This window comes from Nannospalax galili, unplaced genomic scaffold (assembly GCF_000622305.1).
Source record: "Nannospalax galili isolate Female #2095 unplaced genomic scaffold, S.galili_v1.0 scaffold246, whole genome shotgun sequence".
NCBI classification, from domain to species: Eukaryota; Metazoa; Chordata; class Mammalia; order Rodentia; family Spalacidae; genus Nannospalax; species Nannospalax galili.
In genome coordinates, this window is record NW_008356327.1 from 39178 (window position 1) to 53007 (window position 13830).

General features: G+C 39.4%; 1 protein-coding gene across 4 annotated transcripts in view; it reads left to right on the forward strand.

Moving 5' to 3' along the window:
• Nucleotides 1-134: 134 nt before the first annotated feature.
• Klf12 (Kruppel like factor 12) overlaps nucleotides 135-13830 on the forward strand; it is a 518406-nt gene continuing 504710 nt past the window's right edge. For 2 of the 4 annotated variants that reach the window (XM_008854538.2, XM_029556890.1), the window contains exon 1: nucleotides 135-449. The gene's annotated coding sequence lies outside the window, so the exon portion shown is untranslated. Of the gene's footprint in view, nucleotides 450-645; nucleotides 725-13830 lie in introns of those variants that run through there. The other 2 variants (XM_008854539.1, XM_029556891.1) reach the window with 1 other exon arrangement.

Here is a 13830-nt window from a genome sequence, read left to right on the forward strand (position 1 = left end):
TTCAACCATCACACTCAGAGCCCGCCTCCTAATCCTCGGGCGGAGCGGCTCGGGGCCCCATTTTATGGCAATAAAGCGACTTAGCGCCTGCTGAGCGAGCCCCTCCCCGCTGCCGCCCCCGCCCTCGGCCCCACCCCGGGGCTCACCCGCAGCGGCCCGGCTTTGTTTCTGGGGAGGAGGACCTGGAGCTCTTTTGTTTGGGGGCTTGGTGTTTTCACCCCCCCACACACTCCACACACACCCCAACCTCACCCCACCCCCCGTGCCTCTCCGATTTCCTGAACTAAGGGCTGCTAAGGGAGGAGAAGCGGCTTCTTGCAACCCCCTCGGCTGGGCCCCGGGGTAATTCGATGCGGGCCTGGCCAGGCTCCCCACGCTAGACCCGGGCTCGCGTCTCGGCAGCCTCCACCCACCGGCCCACCCTACATTTAGCGCATCATGTGATCCGGGTAAGTCATTTGCAAGTACAACAGTTCCCTGGGTTGCCCCCCATTCATTTCCTGAGAACTGCAGAGAGCAGCTGAGAGGCTCTGCTTGTGCGTGTGCGTGTGAGTGTGCGCGGGTGACGCCGTCTGTGTGTGTGTGTGTGTGTGTGTGTGTGTGTGTGTGCGCGCGCGCGCGTGTGTGCGCGAGTGTGCGCGCGCGCGTGTGAGAGAAAGGGCGAGAGAGGGGGACTCTGTGAGGGAAAGAAAACAATTTCTCCTGCTCTGCAGCTTCTGTTCAGGTCTGTGCCGATTCCGTTTCTTATCAAAATAAACAACCCCCTCCTTCTTTCTTTGCCATCCCAAATCAGACCTTATTCTATTAACGTGTTTTATTTTCCTTGTGTCATCTGCTCAAGTTAAATCATTTTGGTTGGTCTGTATTCTTAAAGGGGGGAAAGTGTTGGGAAGCGGGAGGGGGCCCAGGGAAGGGCGATGCTATTGCTGCGCGTGGAGCGGCGGTCGGATTCGTGGAGAAGAAAGAGGGAGGATACTTCCCCCACTCCCCTAAACATTTTAAAAAGAACTTAGCAAGTAACGTGAATTAAACAAATGCTTTGCTCCCCGGACTGGAATTGTTGATTGCAGTGTTTGCCTGACAGTTGCCAAAAATGAGAAATAAAATTCCAGGGCTGAATGGGCTGAGGGTGAGGGGGTGTCTTGGAAGTAGTTAGTCCCCAGGATGGATTGCTGCTGCACCGGAGCTGGTGCGGGTTGTGTGTGAGCGCTGGAGAGTGGAGGGGAAGGGGTTAAGGCGGAGATAACACTGCTGGCATGAATAGTGGTCCTGGTGGTACATTCATTATTGTCTGGGTTGCAATGATGTGGAACTGTCACTTGCAACCGTGCCTGGCCCATGGAAGTAGCCAGGGGCTGGCCCGTGGCTGTTATTTTCAGTTAGGAAGGACCTGGCCTGAGTTGACAAGGGGCAACTTTGTCAGGCCACCTGGGCCACGAAGCCCGCGGAGTTGGCCTAGGAGCCACTTCTGCTCTGTGAAGCTCAGCTCAGAGGGCTCGGGCTTGACCTCCGCTACTTTAGTTGGAGTTCAGGTTGGATGCTCTCCTACCAGGAGAATCAATCCTGCTTTTGTTGGGCAGGGAACTGCCTACCAGAACTTTGCAAACTTTTATCTTTGGGGAAAAGGGTGGGGTGCACTCAACAGTTTTGTTTCTTGGTGCATTTGAGGCAAATGCTTGGAAAAAGTACCAATTCCTTTGTTACATGCCCTGTAGCTTCCCAGCCCCTTTACCCCTGCTCTTCGAGTTTTGCATACTTTAATAGTCCTAGTCTTAATTCAGCTGATAAAAGCTGACTCTGTTGAATTAAAGAGTATTAGTACAACGGAATGTGTAATCTGGACAAACAGTTTGTGTGGTTAGTACTGTCAGCTCGCTAATTTAACTGTACAGATGGCTTAAGTCTGTTCTGTATAGATTGTTTTAAATAATTCTACTGGCTAATAGAATTCTCCACTGAGCACTAAGGTATTTTAACACAGCGTTAATATTCTGTTTCCCTGTAACACCAGTGAGATGAACAGCTCTATTTACATTTAGTGCCGGTGTATCTAGTTGCTTCTTCGACATCTGCCAATCAAATATACGTCATGGGCAAATCCACCTAGACGCCTCCATTCCTTTTTCTTAGTGAAGGATAGTTTAGATAAGTAAGTGCTTTGAAAGAAATTTGGTGGGTTTTAGCAATTAACACCTTGTGGTGGGAAAAGGAGTGGTCACTTTGAAGAGTGAGAGTATAGCATCATCTGAGACAGGCTTTTGGAACTGGCATTTAATTACCACAGTGGAACCCCTCCTCCCCAAGAAAAACCCCTCCTCCCTGGTTGTACTATTCACAGACCTCATTCACATGTTGTTTACATTGAAAAAAAAAAAAACTGGTTACTTAAAAGGTATTGATTTTTTAGGCTAGAAAAAATTTAACTGTAGAATCTTAAAAAATAGGATGCTGAAAGATATCTCAGGTGCATAAGTTATATCTTTACGGCTGCAACCTGGCCAATCTTGATAATAGATTGAGTATAATATGATCATTTGAGAGGAGTGAGAGAGAGAGAGAGAGAGAGAGAGAGAGAGAGAGAGAGAGAGATTTGAGCATCTAAGAATTGGCAGAACTATTGAATATATTTAGGGAAAATGGTTTATACCAACTCATAAGTATTATGAAATATACTTAAACCATCAAAATTAGAATGTTTTCACATGAAATTTCATAATTTATGAGCTGCAACTGTGTAACTAACATAGTCATGTCAGGGCAAATGATCCTTAGGGGATTTCTGCTTATTATTGAAGTCCTTTAGTTATTTATCTTCTACTTAGTAAGGCATATTTAAAAGAAACTGAAGTCAGCGCAACTTTATTGGGGAGTGCTTTTCATTACTGTTCATTGAATGAAAATTGTGCTACTGAGCCCTTAACACATCCCTTAGTTCCTTTTCAAGAAATGAATGTTGTCTGGGAGGAAATGGTCCTGGTGTAGCAGGGAGACCTTGACCTTAGCAACTCTTGTTTGGTGGTTGTTGACCAGTGCTGCAGCCTCTGTGTGTATGGAATGAGAAGGGAGTGCAGGCACCCTCTCTCCCATGATACTTGCCATTGAGTCTCCGGAGCGTGCATCCAGCCTAGGGTATCCCTCCTGTTCTGGTAGTGCACAAATATACTTGTTGCTCAGAAATTTCCTCTGGCTGCTTGTGAAGAGAAAAGCATCAGTGAGTTAGATGATCTACCATGAAACAGACTGTTATCAACGTAATGAAAATAGTTTGTAAGCCTAGGTGTGCTTTATCTCAGCAAAGGTGATCTAAGTTCTTGGGCCTCTAGGCCTGTACTAGGGGCATTTTGAATTGGAAATGTTGGTTGATCTAAAGTTTTGAGAAACCTTAATCAGTGAGGTAGTGTTGTTATATAGTTGAGACTATAAAACGTGGTTGTTCTGGGTATTTTTTTCCAGTTATACAAAATGAAAAGCATGAAACTTTCTATTTGTATAAATCAAACAACATTAAAACAATCTTACTACATTAGAGTGCCAAGTGATTTGTTTGCTTTATATTTGGGAGACACATTTTTAAAGAGTGTCAGGGTCATAAATCTAGCTCTAGTATGTGCATTAATACAGAATAGCTGTACAAAAATAGTAATAGCACAGACTCATTTGAAACTCACAAACTTATTCTTTGCTCGGATAGTTTACTGCCTTGTTATATGTTGATTAATGAGCAAGAGTTAAAAATCCTCAAATTAACACTATTGTTCTCTTTTTTTTGTTTAAGAAGTAACTTTCATTTTTATAAATTCTAAAATGGGTTGCAGCTGTCTATCTGTGACATTTTGATTTTGAGAGTAACTCTAACAGCAGACTGAAAATATGTAACCCTTCCTCCCTCTGTGTCCCTCCTTCCCTCCTGCCCTTCCTCCCCTCCTTCCTCCCTCTCCCCTCTTTGAACTTAGTCCTGATGGGTTTTGACTTGATTGTGTAGCTGAAACTCACCTTGAACTTCTGAATCTCCGGAGTATAGGATAACAGACATACACCACCTCAGTCAGCTTGTTTTCCTTTTCTTAACTCAAAACTTTTTCAGTTTTTAGACTGTGAATTATGCACCACTTTTGGCTTTAAATGTGCATAAAATGTAAGAGTAAAAATATTGAAATTAAGTCACTGGCAACACCCTTTAACCACAGCCTTAACTCACGCACCACACCCACTCCTCTCCCTGAGCAGAATGGAAGCTAACAGATGGGCCTTGCCCTGTGCCCGGAAGGTCAACTGCCTGTGGCTCGGTCAGGCTTGCTTGGGTTCTAACTCCCAAGCCAGAGATCTGTGTGACTTAAACCCACCAGAATTCATTCTCAAGACCCACATGAACCACACCCCATCTGATGTCAGCTACTGAGTTCTTGTGGTGGAGAACACATGCTGTGGATTAAATGGTTGCTTTCTCTATATATTCTCAGTAATTAAGTTACAAAAGGATTTTTTGGTTAGGAGTGTTTATTGTCACAAAGTGGCTACTTGAGTAGTCATATTGCTCCATAAAAATTTGCTTTGGTCTGGTAGAAGATTATAGGATATTCACCCAAATCGCTGTGCTCTAGTATGGTCTTTCTTTTTTTCTTTCTTTTTTTTTTCAACTGCCATACTTATTTTCAAATAAGGTTTACAGATATATACATACTTTATTTTGTTTTTTTTTTAAGAATAAAAATATTTTTATTTTTTTCTTTGACAATTTCATCCATGTGTTCAATGGATCTTGATCACATTTGCCCCCCCCCCCACCTTCCTTTCCACCGCTTGGACATCTTCCAATACACCCTTCTCCCACATCCATGTCCTCTCCTATGTATGTATGTATGTATGTATGTATGTATGTATGTATGTATTTTAACACTCTTAGCCTAACTGGTGCTGCCTGCTGGAATATTGACTGATATTGTGGGTTTGACCTTGTGTGGGTCTTGTACATGTAACGATAGCTGCAGTGAGTTCCTATGTGGCAGCCATGCCATGTCCAGAGGACAATATTTCACAGCAATTCTTCCTGTCATCTGGTTCTAAATTCTTTTCACTTCTTCCTCAACGCTCCCTGAACCTTATAGGGGACTGCGGGGGTAATATAATTTTCCATTTAGGGCTGAACATGCAAAGGTCACTGATTCTCAGTACTTTGTTGCTAATCACATGGTACATATTTTTGCATATTTAATAGTATACTTATCAGATTGCTTCAAACAATATTGCTACCTAGGTACTAAGGGAGAAGCAGAGAGCCTTTGTGGTGGTGGTTCTGCTCCGTTGAAGGTGAGAGAACAAAAATCTGGAGAGCTTTGAGATACTTTTGTAACCCCCATGAAAGCCCATGAGAACTGCCTGCTGGCTTTGACAGAAATTGTGTCTAAGGTACAACATGTACCATGATTTTTGGTGTATATAACTTTTTACAAAATGTGTATACTATAGTCATATCAATTTTTCTATTTATGTATGCATATATTTAATATTTATATTTATGCATGCATTTTCATATTCTCTGTCTATATTGGTATTCATCCTTCCACACTATAGATATTATGGCCAATAATTATGGGAAAATACAGCTATACATATGTTTAACAGAGGAAACATACACATTCTATTTGGTCAGATTCTACATTTAGTAATGCTAGTCTCACTTTGAGATTAACAAGCTTGTTCATAGAAGAATGTAAACTAATTCATAAGAAAACATAAAAGCTACCCTGTCCCCAAAAAACTGACCAAGATAAATTACTGTAACATTATAATGCATATGCTTTTGCCTAAACGACAATTGGGATGGATAGATTATTGTAACAAACTGAAATAAATAAAACATTCATTTTAATAATCAGGCATCTTCTAGAATAAAGCATCCTGGAGAACACATTTTGGTGGCAGACAATCTCAGTTTGATTCATCTTTCTTGCTTATTAACTTGGAATGACCTTGGTTAATTTTCGGAACTGTGGTGAGGGTTAGATGAGGTAATGTGGATAGAAGTCACTTTGGAAAACTATAAGGTATTGGTATTGTGACCCATTTGACCAGAGAACTACTCTGGTTCTCCACTCATCCCTGTCCCTGTGCCTCCTCCCCCACTGAAGAGATGGACTTCCCAGCTTCTCCCAGTGAGCACATATAAATGACACTTATGGAAAAGGAATTTCTGAATGTGAGTAGAAAGCTATCTGTCAAAGTCATGAACTCCATTTCATGAACTACCAGAGATTTGCTGTGTGACCTTGAGAAAGCCGCTCTTAAAAATTTCTGTGTTGTTGGTATGAAATTAACTGCCTGTTTATATTTATGTAATATAGGTGACTCATCTAAGCTTTCAAAACAAATATACATAAAATATATTTTAATGATCATTTACACAAAATTGAAGTTGAAGATGAACAATGATTATTTATAGATTGAATATTGTGGAGATGAGGAGATGGATCATTTGGTATAGTGGTTATGGTGAAGCTTGGGGACCTGAATTGATATTCTTAGCCACCTCATGAAAAGTCTGGCATGGTGGGGCATGTCAGCAACCTCAGCAGTAGGAGGCAGGGACTGGAAGGATGAATACTTGGAGCTCCTTGGGCAGCCAGTCTAGCCAGTCAGTGAATTAGAGACTCTGTCTTAAAAAATAAGGAGAAGAGGGATAGTGAAGACATTCAATGCAACCTCTGACTTCATACACATGAGCACACATATGTACAGGCCTGCATGCACAGGTATACACACATGTACACACATGCACACACACATAAATTCAAGAAATAAAATAAGCAAAGAAAGGAAATCTTTATACTCTAAGAAATTCCCTAAAGTTTTTATCATTTTGATCAAACAACCTGTTTAAAGAAAAATCGAATCCCCAAATTTGTTATTTATTGTAGAAGAGAGAACAGAACTGAAGATCTCCATTTCCTCTGTTGACTAAACCATACATCATACATGGCTTAAAGTGTATATGAAGAAAAATGGGTGACAAGGACCTTCAGTGGCTATTTGAAAATTTACTGAACATACATTTTATTTATAGCCACATTTCCCATCATGAACTTTTCTTTACACATACAAAGGACAATGAAGCAGAATCAAACTATCTCATCGGTCTAACTCATTTAGGCTCTTTCCCTGTCATAAGTACATGAGTCTCAATTCCTGCTTGTGTTAAAACTATCACTGTGAACATCAGCATCAGCATCATATTCTGTGGGAATCTATTTATCACTCTGATGTTTTAGAATACACTGAGTTCCAGTCTGTATTCTCTGGCTCCATAGCACAGTGCTGGTTGTTTGCTGGTTTGTCTTGTTGTCTCCCAAAAATAAGCCCCTTGTGAAAAGAAAGTGAATATTCTTCATAGGTGCTTTACTGGAGTCTCACACAGTGCCTAGTGTGATGAAGAAATGGAAATGCTCAAATACTCATTGAGAGAACTGATCTGAGGGATGCCATAGTCTTTATACCTAACCATTCATCTCCAGCTAAATATATTCAGCTCAGTCAGCTAGCTCTCAGATCACTCTATTTCCTGAATTTTGGGTTATTCTTCTTATAAAAAGAAGCCCATTAGTATCTAGGAGCCAAACAGGATAGAATGCAAAACATCAGACTACCTAGTTTTTAGCTGCCTCACTGGGCAAGTTAATTCTTCAGTCTCAATTTACTCATTAGTAAACAAAGCAAAAACAAATGATGTCAACATCTTAGAGTGTTTTTGAAGATCATAATATAAAGTATCTAGTGTGGTGTTACTGTTCCAACATTATAATTGCCTGAACAAATAAAAATCCAATTCTTAACTCTCAAATTTTAATAGTGAGTGTGAATTCTGAGGACACTTGTTCCCCTAGACATCACTCAGAACCGCCTGTCTCCTGGAACTATGCTGATAGAATTGTCTCTGGAACTGTCTCTGGAATTGTGTCCCCAGTCTGGCCCCACCCATAATTTTATTCAAAATGGTTTCTCCAGCTTCATTTGGGGAAGTACAAGTTTGACTCCACCCTAATTTGAGCAGACCATTCAGTTTTTTCATTCTAGAATATCTCATTTATCCAAGGTCACCTGTCCTTTCCAATCTCCACTGTGTGCCATGGAAATAGGACACCGCCTTTCAGCACTTTTCTATGTTAATTCTCAAGCATGCCAACATTCATTAACTCATCCATTCATTATCTTTTTGGGTGGCGTACCGAACTCAGGTTGTCTAGGAACCAAGATCAGGTGCCAAGGTCACAATACATAAGGGCACGTTATTTTGCTGAGGTTAATTAAAAGTCATTAGTGCAGATTATGTCCATTAATAAAAGTCATTCCCACAGTTTAGAATTACACACTTTAATGTTCCTCAAATGTTAGTGGGCTCTAGTATATTGATGATTCTCTCAAAAGCAGCAACATAGAGTATTGTTCTTTACTGTCTATCCACTGTAATGCACAGTTAGGCAGCAGGCTTTGCACACGTCAGCTTATTTGATCTGTACTCTTTGGTAAACATGTACCAGCCTCATTTAGTTTTTGTATAATGTTGATGATCAAATTATTGGCCCATAGTCTAGTTATGTGGTTGATACAGGGGAGAAAGAGTGTTCCTAGAGGGTTCTTAGTCGCATTCATAAAAGAATTTAAGAATGAACTCAAATGGAAGCTTTAGGACAAGTTTATTAGAATTTTAAAGAAAAGTCCTCAGGGCAGGTGAGCTGGAAATCTTGGCAGCTGCCTTGAGGAGGAGAGAAGGAAGAAAGCCAGGAGGCCATGCAGGTTTAGAGCCTGCGTGGCCCTCAGACACCTGGAGATCTGGCAGTCACATGGCGGAGAGAAGGAAGGTGGGTCTTCCAACAGATAGACAAGAGATTTTATTTTTGACCAGTTAATCTTATGGGGCTTTTTTTTCACTTCTCTAACATTGTGATCCCCAAAGTTCCTTTAATGAACTGGATTTTGACTTACTAACATTATTTATTTGATGGATGTGTCATTTGAGTAACGGTGATGGTACTCTCTTGTCAAGTCACAGACTCTCCTCAGACTTTGTCACATTGGGCAATGATTTCAAAATTGTTTGAAACTTATTTTAACAAAATGAAAATAAAAGGGGAGAATGAAAACAGTGCTTCTAGTTATGAGCAACAGGGCTTATTATCTTGATACACAGGTGGATTGGCAGTCATTAGATGTGGAGAGTGGTAAATCCTCTTTGAATGGGAATAATGGAAGTAACCGATGGATTGTGAAGAAGTGTAAAGTTAAAGAACACAAAACCGCTATATTTTTAATGATTGTACTTTCAATGTATATAATTATGGGTTTTGTAACTTTTCCTTTTGTGTGTAGGAATGATCTCTGTTAAAATTTATATTCTTTACTGGATATTCTTTACCTGGAATTGTATATATTTGAGCTTTGAGAAAATTTCCATTATATAAAAATGCCAGATTTCTTCAGTCAGTCAACAAATATTCATTGATATTTATCTGTTTATGGCATATGTGTATCCTGTATCACAGGATGATGTAACATATAATAAAATGAACCATTTTGCAATAGATCCTATGCTATGCTTCTATCTTAGAATATGTTCTATATTATGATGTGCTCTGTTCCCGACCTGGGTTGGTTTACCCCGGTGATGCCCTGCTCCAGGGAAGTGCATATTGTTGCTGAACTTAGTGCAGTCACTAATCAGTATAGTCCACTACAGCCCAGAACGCCTGGCCTCAAACAATTCTCCTGCCTCAGCTTCCCAAGTAGCTGGGACTAGGTACTATATTCTGATTCTATTTTATGGATTTGGAATCAAACTATGATCAGAGTTAAATAATGCAGTCATAGTCAATAGCTTTAGGGTGGAGATCTGAGCATGAGAAACCCCAAACTTTGCTTTAGTAACTCATCTCTACGAGCATCAAATATGACATTCCAGAGTTATTTTTATAGAATAGAGCAATAATGAGGATCTTATACAAATAGATATTCTTTGGAGACTGCATTCTTTTATTGACTGTAGATGATATTGGTTTACTACCTTTCCTAGAATGCATTTGTTAGAGTATTTACTCCAGCAGAAAAGCCAATTGTGTGTTGTTGATATATGTACTAAAACAAATCACGAGACCTAATGCAAAACAATTATTTTAGAAGAAAGCTTCCATAGGACATTCCAGAGAGTGGTAATAGTAGACCAATAAATTCTGGCTAGTGTCCATTTTGCTAGTGGTAAAGCAATTACAATTAAAGCTAGTGGCATAGTAAAAGTAATAAGAACATTATTTTTATAAGAAATGTTGCACTTATCCTTTGACCTTTACTCCTTTTTCTTAGCTCCTTTGTATTTGAAATCATGTAAAAATGTGCTTGATATTATCATTAATGAGATGAAAATCCAGATGAAGAAGTAAAATTTGTGTAGAAAATTGTAAAAGAAAGTAATTTGTTAAGTGCGTAAGTTGCTTGAACAAAGTACATGGGAAGAAGATTGTTTCTGGGTATGAAATCCAAAGTTTCATGTTTTAATACATACCAAAACTCCTTTGTGGAAAAAGTTTATTTGGTTATTTTTTAAATTTAAAATTTACATTTATTTGAATGTGTGGTGGGGGGTGCATGTGGGGGCAGGTGCCTCTGCCCTGGTGCACCAGGTGAGGTCAGACGACAACTTGTGGACGTTTGTCTGTTGTGGGCGTTGGTTTTTCTCCTTCCACCATGTGAGTCCTGGATATCAAACTCACTTTACCCACTGAACCATCCCAAATTTATGAGGAGGAATACAATCCAAAATGTGTTTCATCAGCGGTGGTGCTTTCTCCCTTATCTGTTCGCACTGATGGCTTAATTGTGTTTTGGCAATATCTTTGCTATCTATCTTACCAGAAAATTTTCTTTTCCAAAATTAGACCCTAGCATGTAGTTGGCCAGTAGGGCGTATAGTGTTCTAAGGAGTTTAGAGAAGGCTTATTTGCATTTTAAAAGCAAACCAAAAATAATTATGTCTGATTGATAAAATTTCAAAACCCCTGTTTTACATGAACGTATCTAGCTAATGATGTTCTATACAAATTATAGGATCTGGTCGCTAAAATTTTTATATATTAAGAATGTTAGCTTTGACCAAAAATATTTTAAATGTAGGAATAGGAACTCTTTTTAAAGATAAGAGCAATAGAAGGAAAGGCTTGACTGCATGAATTTCGCAGGTAGTCACAATCAATTGCAATGGATCAAATATTGCTTTGGAAGGGGTATTTGGAAAGAAAGCTCAGGCAGGTGGACAGTTCAAAGGCCTTGTTCTGTGGATGTCCATCATCTCTTCTGCTTAGGTATAAATACTGGAAACTGGAAAACATCAATACTTCATTTTGAGAGATTATATGAACTTTTAATGAGTCCATGAAAAGCATAATGTGTTTCTTACTCTATGTTGAATACTCTACTGTGTATTATGGGATTAGAATATGACATACCAAGGCTCTAGGCAGAAGGAATGACTTTGTGTTGTATTTATAAGTAACCTGAAAATCAAGTGGGTTGAGAATACTTGAGACATATGGACTAATAACAAATTTCTTAGTGTTTGGTAGTTTACAGAATGGTTTGGGTTTGATCTTGATAGTCCTGTAAAGTAGAAAGGACACATGGCACCCATTTTATTGATGAAGATGTTAAAGAGAAAATTAAACCAGAAGATAACCATGTCAAAATGGGGACCCTGGTTGTCATTATCTTTAAAGCAGTAATGCTTTTTAAATTTCTACTTTTTTTTCATTGCATCTCAATGCTGTATTCCTAACTTATCTTTCATCTTAGTAAGACATTTGAAAGACTACCTTGCACAAAAGAGGGGCCACTGTCTAGTGTGAGCTCACGTGAGATGCTCAGTGAGCAATGGATGAATTCTTATCCCCTTCGAAATGCACAGAGAAACTTCACATAGAAAAGCCCTGAGAGATCAACCTGATGAGCACTGGGAAGGAGTATGCAGCTAGCAGCATCGATCCTCTGAAGAAAGTGATCAAGGCAGCTGATCATTATCCCTACCCAGGCTCGTACTGGTGATGGCACTATGAAGGTACACAGCACATGAAGTTTATCCTAAAGAATGGGAAAGAAGCTCTGCGGCCGAGTCAAAGGGAGAGGCTGAGTTAGTAGCTTCCAATTTAGTTTATCTTCTTTCTGTAGAACTTTGATGTGTCTAAAATATCACAGATATTTTAAGATTTATATTTTAGTCTTTTAAAAGCACTTTTATCTTACCCTAAAATATTTTCCATTTTAAACATGCATTTTTCTTCAAAAACTCTTTTGTGTACTTATTGGTGTGTGTGTGCTCCATTTTAAAGGCCATATTTCCAACCCATGCACTGACAGGTATTCATGGTCTTTAAATATGAATTTATTTTTAGTTCTAGGACTCTAGTATTTCAAAGGAACACAACTTAAGATCTACAGGAAGTAAGCTTTGTTTTAGAAAACTCATCTCCATGGGGAACATTAATATTTACAAGTATGTCTTTCTCATAACAGTGTGTGTGCTTCGGGCTTGAGAGATGACTCAGCAGTTAAGGGTGCTTGCTACTCTTACAGACAACTCAAGTTTAGTTTTCAAAATCCATGTCAGGTGGCTCACAAAACAGCCTGTAGCTCCTGGAGCTCTGATGCCCTCTTCTGGTTTCTGAGGGCACCTGTGTACAGATATATACACATAGACATACACATAAACAAATACATGTACTTGTTTGGAGACTTTGAAGTTTATTTTTCACTGAGCTCCTTTCTGTTTTATTTAGCTCCTCTTGCCTTTTTAACCCCAAACAGTATTTCTTTTGTCCATAAGTCATGAGAACATTATATGTCCTTTCATAGTTTTCTCCATGTCCATGTTAGTAACATGTGCACATACAAGGTGTTTGGGGTCACTGCTTACAACAGTGAGATGATTTTTAAACTCCTCCTTTTTCACTCAGAATTGCCCAAGGGAAATCTTTCAGTGTACCTGCTGCAGTATTAATCCATTAAAAACAATGTGGTGTGTGTTCTCAGGTATGGCTAATAAACAGTCTACTTATTCATTTTCTAATGGACAACATTTTTGGTTTCAGTTCTTGTCATTAAAACCAATGTTGAAATATCTTTAGAGCAGTACCCTTTAAACATCCCTATGGGGTAGATTTCCGGGAGGGTGTCTTAGTTTCTTTTTCTGATGCTATGATAAAATACCGTAACGAAGGCAAATTAAGGGAGAAAGGATTTGTTTTGGCTCACAGTTTTAGGCTAAAGTTCATCATGAGAAAGATTAGGGCAGCAAGAACTTTATGCAACTGATCCTATCATATCCACAGTTAGAAAGCAGAAGGTGATGAATGCTTGTGCTCCACTAACTTTCTTTTATAAAATGCAGCACCCCAGTCCAGGGAATGGTACCACTTCCAGTGGGCGGCCCTTCCCACCTCAGTTAACATAATCAAGGTAATCCTCCACAGGTATCCTCTACATGTTAACGACTCATCAAGTTGACAGTTCACACTAACCATCACAGAAAGCACTATACATTCCAAATGTGTATCTGCTTTTAGTTTTCATGAGTGTTGTGACATTGTTTTGAAAAAGAAATAACAATTCACAGCTCACCAGCACTGCAGACAAATAACCTTGCCATGAAATTTCTGCAGCCGAAGTGAGTAGTTTTCTAGTTTGATGGCTGTAGAGTGATATCTGCTTTTTTTTTTTTTTTTTTTTTTTTTTTTTTTTTTTTGGACAGGGGCTCCCAAAAGAGGACGATAAATCTTTCACTGTGATATATCAAAATAA